The sequence below is a fragment of the Prunus mume genome, linkage group LG3, assembly GCF_029339155.1.
Source record: "Prunus mume cultivar Tortuosa linkage group LG3, ASM2933915v1, whole genome shotgun sequence".
NCBI lineage: Eukaryota > Viridiplantae > Streptophyta > Magnoliopsida > Rosales > Rosaceae > Prunus > Prunus mume.
The window spans coordinates 329,024-336,206 of NC_142700.1; positions in this window are offsets into that span (position 1 = coordinate 329,024).

A 7,183-nucleotide genomic window follows, 5' to 3' on the forward strand; every position below is an offset into this window, starting at 1 on the left:
ATACTTGCAAATTGAAAGGCAGTTGGGTTATACTTTTATTTATTTTCTTTACTTTTGTTGAAATACGTGTGTTAGGTTCACTTTGTCTCGAAACAAAAAAATTAATGAAATGTTGTGCGATTTTTTATTTTCTACTATTTAAACGAAATCAACCCCAAAGTCAACTTTTTGGGTGTGTTTATAAATGGGTTTTGAGTTTGTGTAATGATGGGTTTTGGGTGTGTTTATATGTTTAAATAGTGCTTGGGTTTTTTTTATAATTTCAACCCCCATTTTGGGTGTTTTAATGAAACTCCCTTTTTATTTTCCATAAAATTACAAATTTGTCCTTGATCTAACGGAAATTTGGATGAAATCCTTAAGAATCTTACAGTAGGCCTAAATTGGCTATTTAAAAAAAAATGTGTGTCCTTAATTTACTGAAAATTGATTGGGGCGTAAATTGACAATAGTGAAATAGTTCAAGGGCAAAACTGCATAAAAACCTTTATCTTAATTTTTAGTTACAATTATTTGGGAAATTTTTAGAGATATGGAAAAGCAAAAAAAAAAAAAGAGGACACTCAGACTCAGCTCAACTGTGGAGGAAGCTGAAGAAGCAACAAGGGTTTAAGCACACTTTCTCCTGTTCTTTCACTGGTACATAGATTTTTAGCCCAGTTCTAAGCTCTTTTTATGTTTATTTCTCCAATCATTAAACCTCTTGCGCTTTTTTCTTAGCTTTTTTCTGGTTCAGATTTAGTTCTTTCATTTTTCTTACCTTTATAAGTTTTGGAACAAGTGGAGGATTTGATACGGGAAAGTGGAATACCATATACAATTGTGATGCATTGTGCGTTAGTTGAGGAGCCTACTGGAGTAGATCTCATTTTTGACAAAGGAGACAACATAACGGTATATAATGAAATGGAAAATCAATATTCCCTCTTTGTTGTATGCTTGTGATGTATTGCACTCTCTTTGCTTTTACATATTGAAAACATCGTATGTGAATAGTATTGAAAAGAATGTTGCTGGAACTAGGTTCTTGATAATTGTGAATGTTTTGTTTCCCCTATAGCAGTAAGTACAAGTGACTCATAACTACAAACCATCTTGAGCTTGAATTTATGTAGCAACTGTTTTATCATTGTAAACCACGTATCCTTCTCGTATAGATGATTTGGGCCCTATCCGGGGGCTGGGGCTTGTACTGGACCTTTGAGTATGAGTAATTTCGAAGGGAAGATCTACACATTTTGAGCGATATTAGAATAATGGCGAATAATGGCGGACTTGGGCTGATCTCAGTCTAACCCTCTCCGATGGTTAAGTCAAAAACTAACTTGAGTTGGAGAGAGAATGGATGTAGGGTTTTCACTATTAGAGGATTTATTACCTTTGTCCTGCTGTAGGTGAAAGATATTTATAGGGAGAAGGAGGGATCAAGATATTTTATAGAATAGATCCTTATCTCCTGTCCCCTAGCCCAGGGGCGGAGCTATTCATAGGCCTGAGATGGCCTGGGCCCCCCCACCATCTTCTCACCTCTTTGACTATGGCCTGGGCCCTCCACCATCTTCTCATATCTTTGACTATATAAAGAGTGTAGTATAGATTGCACAAAAAATCCCATAGTTTTATGCTTGTGGCCTCCCCCAAATATCAAATTCTACCTCCGCCACTGCCCTAGCCTAAGTTACATTGAATACTCTGTCTCTGATCAGCCTATGACTAGATAGAGGCTAGGTGGCGAAGTGATAGGCGACCAAGGATGGGAGATGGATTAAATGATCCCTCTCCATCACCTGCCAGCTTACTTGGAGATCAAATGGATAAGGCGACACTTGTCTTGAGGATGGGACGTGCATTTAACCAATCTTCTTGTTAGCCAGGTTGTGCATCGTAGGGATAGGGTTGACCGATTTGACAAGAGCTTGGTCAGGTATGTGCCTCAGGTATAGGATGTTCGTCCTAGTGGTCGGGTAAATATTCGAATACCCGATCTTTGGGCTACTCCTCGGGTTTGTCGCCCTTCGATTAAGAAGGTCAGTGATGGTAGTATGCTCGGGTCGGTATACAAGTGACCTGTTAAGGCCACGTGGTTATTCATAATAGGCTCGGCTTATGGTGATTGTACAAGCTATCAACAGTAGCCCCCAACTCTCAACTCAAAGAGCCGATCTTGGGTGAGGAGTTCAGATTTTGAATTTTGAGTGAGCTGAGCCTATAGATGACATCTGGTGCACAAATGGTTGGTATGCAGCCCCAAGTCCCCAGCCGAGAAGGTCACCTTTGAGTCGTGTGGCGCCAATTTTGAAAATGGGGGTACTTGAGTAGATGCGACATGGCAAGGTACGGTTGGTGGTGCAGGCGGCACATTAATGGTTCTTGACATTGGGGTCTATGAGGGTCGCCGGTCCTCATTTTGTCGCCGTCTGCGAGGAACTGGGTGGCTCCACATGTGAGCATCCGAGCCAGGGAAAGAAATGGATAGACGATGGAGATGCTCAAACTGGGTTATATATAAAAGGCAAGATTAGCCAACCTTGGCCATTTTCTCGCCATTGCTGCCATTTGAGAGCGTTTGTGAAAGGTTTGTCAAGCAGCGTTCGATTGTTTACAAAGAAAAGTGTCTAAGTGTTTTGGAAAGCTTTTCGTTGTTCCTTCCTCTTCCTTTTTTTCTTCCTTTGTTCTGCTTCCGTTTCTCTTTGTCCTTTAACTTGCCCATATTTTAAGTGTAGCCTGGAGTGCGTGCATATATATCTGGGTTTAGGAGTTGTGTTCGTCAAGTGGAGTTCTTATTGTGGTCTATTTTGATTTGTGGACCCTGATCCTTCAGCCTTAGTTGTGTTTGTTCTGGGAGCGGTGTGAAATATGTCGAGCTGATTAGAAACGTCAAGCCGATCAGACATGTTTGACTCATAAGACACGATGAGTAGTAGGTCTGTCTTTAGGGACGATGTGGTAGGCCAGATGTATGACGCATCCGACCAAATGGGTGAGAAGATGTCCATTGGGCTGGGTAGGACTTTTGAGTATCGAGCGGGAAGGGATGAGGAGAATGGTGGGTAGGTAGGGATTATCGAACCTAGTGGGGAAACTATGATGATGGCCAAGGCGGGCTCGGGCGGGGTGGTAGGGCCAAGTGCCGATTCAGGAGTACACTATACCGAGCAGCGTAAAGCTCATAGCGCCAACCGGAGAAGAAGAGTCGAGCACTCTCCCCTTGGGTGGGTGACCTTGTGCGCAGATATGTTGAAACAAGGTGTTCTGCCACTATCCCCTTTCAGTAAGAATGGATGGGTCACCATCCCATCATATAAAGGGATTTTTGAGCCTTGAATCCCCTATCACCCTAGCCTTGAGCAAGTCCCGAGGTGTATGGTAGGGGATTTCTTCTTCGGTGAACTTAGGTCCCCGAGGTATTTTGGATTTCTCGACTTACCGAGTCGATCCCACACACCCTCGGCTGCTCTTGACCGATCCCGAGTTTGGAGGTGAGTCGTCAACTTCTTCCTTAGCCTCCTCCAAGCTGACTTGATTTTTCCTTTTGCGAAGCTTCCTCGCTAGGCGTTCGTTGCGCTCTTGCCAGCTTTCTTCTCTTTAAGGATGTTTCTAGCGTTGGCCATGTTCTGCCTGGTGTTTCAGCTACTATTGACGAGGACGAGGCTCCGTCGGTACTTTTGGTGCCGGTCGGCTCTGGCTCTCGTTGTGCCTGCACTTGGCCTCGCCACCGGCCTAGTTATCTTGTAGTATCTCATTTTGCATGCGGAGGCTATTGCTGAGATTTTGCACGTCCTCTACGCCCTTTAGGAATTGGCTCATCTTCTCCTATAGACCTTTTAGACGATCTGACCTTAGCCTTTTTTTCTTCGCCTCTGGACATTTCTCCCTGCCATACCCAATGAGGCTTCTTTCCTAAGGTGCTGGTTCCTCAACATGATTTGGATGTGCTTGTATTGGTGCTCAAATGGATGAGAGGATGCAGCTTCTGTTCGTGATGAAAGTTGTTCCCACATATGATGCCAAATGTAAACCACGTATCCTTCTAATATAGATGATTTGGGCCCTACTCGGGGGCTGGTGCTTATACCGGACCTTTGAGTATAAGTAATTTCAAGGGAAGATCTGCACACTTTAAGCGATATCAGAATAAAGGCGGATGGGCTGATCCCAGTCTAACCCTCTTTGGTGGTTAAGTCAGAAACTAACTTGAGCTAGAGAAAGAATGGATGTAGGGTTTTCACTATTAAAGGATTTATTACCTTTTATTCTGATGTAGATGAAGGGTATTTATAGGGAGAAAAGGGATCAAAATATTTTATAGAAGAGATCTTTATCTCCTGTCTCCTAGCCTAAGTTACATTGAATACTTTATTTCTGATCAGCCTACGATTAGACAGAGGTTAGGTGGCGAAGTGATGGGCAACCAAGGATGGGAAGGTGGATTAAATGATCCCTCTCCATCACCTGCCAGCTCACTTGGAGATCAAATGGATAAGGCGACACCTGTCTTGAGGATGGGACGTGCATTTAATCAATCTTTTTGTTAGCCAGGCTGCGCATCGTAGGAATATGGCTGATCAATTTGATGAAGCCTGGTCAAGTCTGTGCCTAGGGTATAGGATGTTCGTGGTAAATATTCGAATACCCAATCTCTGGGCTACTCCTCGGGTTTGTCGCCCTTCGACCTGGGAAGGTTAGTGATGGTAGTATGCTCGGGTCAGTAGACAAGTGACCTGCTACGGCCACGTGGCGATTCATAATAGGTTCGGCTTATAGTGATTGTACAAGCTATCAACAATCATCATTTTTATTAGTATCAGTATTTTCCTTTATTTCTTTGTTCTCCTTCATTAGTATCATCCTTCAGAAGTCTATCATAGAGGAACCCCGAGACCATATTGTCATAGTTGGTCTAGTCCTTGTTTCTACCATCTTGAGCTTTAATTTCTAAGGCAACTGTTTTATCGTTGTTCTTATTCGTATCAATATTTGCCTTCATTTCTGTTTTCTCCTTTTCACCATTATCAACTTCTAAACGCCTATAAGCCCTTTTCAACCAAAGTTCTCCAAAACCAGATTTCTTTCTAGGGCTATTTGCTCTTTTTAGCTGTCCAGCTACATGGGCTGTTTCATTGTCTAAATTTGGCATGTTGCACTGGAGGGCTTAGAAGCCCTTAGCTGGGAAGTTACTAGAATTTTCAAAAATCCACCACTGCTTTCCAAAAATCCTAAGAAGTTACTAGAATTTTCTGCTAGGAAGTCGATCAATCATGCCTGGCAGATCTCAATTTGTCTTTTCAATTCGAAGTAGTGGTTTTTGAACCTCTTCAACTCCCTGGTCGGTGGTAACCATAATCCATCGGGAAACCCTAGGATATCGCTAAGTATGCCCAAGGAACATATGTTCAGCGTTGATTACCTGGAGCCAAACAAGATAATCGAACAAGAGTTGATTAAGTATCAGGTTGAGTATCAGATTCCGGATTTTGTCAAGTAGCGAATCCCTAGCCTTACCGAATATCTGCTATCGGAAGAGCGGCGATGTTGTATTTTTCACCGATATCCTTCAATATGGGGTTCAGCTACCTTTGCAGCCTCCTGTTCAGAGGATCCTAGCTCACCTGGGCTACGCCTAGGCCAGATACAATCCAAACTTCTAGGTGGCACTTATGGGTGTGATCGTCACCTTCGGCCTTGCCGAGGAGGGTGAGCCGTCCTACGAGCAATTCTCTTACTTATATAGCGTCACCAAATCCATGTGTGGGGGGCACAGAGGCTGGATTCAGCTAATTGCCTCTGGGCTTCCGAATGGGGGCATTTTGTGCGGGTTGTGTCCACTTCTCGAAGTTGTGGAGGAATCGCGGTCCTATCTTTTGGTGACTGGGAATCGCCTTTGGACAAACCCATTCGTTTCCACATACCCACCATTTTTCAAACAATCGGTAGGTTACTAACCAGCCGTTCAGTAAGGGATATCCTCTCGTACTTATGAGCTTTTAAACGTTTCTTTTTTCAATATGAGGGTTCCTGCCGTTGAGAGGATATATCCGGACTTCCTCTTCACCGAGAATCTGATAAAAGCCCGCCTCGTTGATCCTACAGAGAGTAAGTGCACTTTTGTTTGTATTTTCACTTTGGTAGGATTTCATCGTCTTACCAATCCTTTTTGTGCAGTGACTGATGCCAGGAGATCTGCTGAGGCCAAGAAGATGTCCGAGTCTTCGAAAAGGTGCCTCTCCTGGGAGGGGTTCACTTTGTCTATAACAAAACAAAAAATAAATGAAATGTTGTGCCATTTTTTAATTTTCCATAAAATTATGAATTTGTCCTTGATCTAATGGAAATTTGGATGAAATCCTTAAGAATCTTATAGTAGGCCCTAAATTGGCTATTTAATTAAAAGAAAAAAGTCCTTAATTTACTAAAATTTGATTGGGGGGTAAATTGACAATAGTGAAATAGTTCAAGGGCAAAACTGCAAAAAAACCTTTTTCTAAATTTTCGGTTACAATTATTTGAGAAATTTTCAGAGATAGAAAAGCAAAAAAAGAGCAGACACTCAGACTCAACTCAACTGTGGAGGAAGTGAAGAAGCGAGGAGGGTTAAGCACACTTTCTCTTGTTCTTTCACTGGTACGTAGATTTTTAGCCCTGTTCTAAGCTCTTTTTATGTTTATGGGTTCGATTTTGTTTCTCCAATTTGTTAAACCCCTTTCCTTTGTGTTTGTAGATGTCTGATAGCGAGTCTCGGTACAAGAGTAAACCCAATGAGTTCGATGGGGAGTCATTGGATGATCGAGGGATTCCGTAGTGAGACTCGGGTACCATTATGCCACTACCAATCGGAGACATCTACGTCGGTGTGGGGATGCTGCGAATCCTCTCCCCGGGGGTAATTTGGGAAATCCTAAGATACCGCTAGGTATGCCCAAGGAACATATGTTTGACGTTGATTACCTGGAGCTAAACAAGATAACCGAATGGGAGTTGATTATGTATCGGGCCAAGTATCGGATTTCGGATTTTATCAAGTGGCAAATCCCTAGCCCTTCCGAATCTCGCACCGTCTGAAAAACGGTGAGGTTGTCTTTTCACTTATATCCTTCAAGATGGGGTTCAGCTACCTCTGCAGCCTCCCGCTCAAAGGATCTAGCTCACCCGGCTACGCCCGTGCCGCATACAACCCGAACTTCTT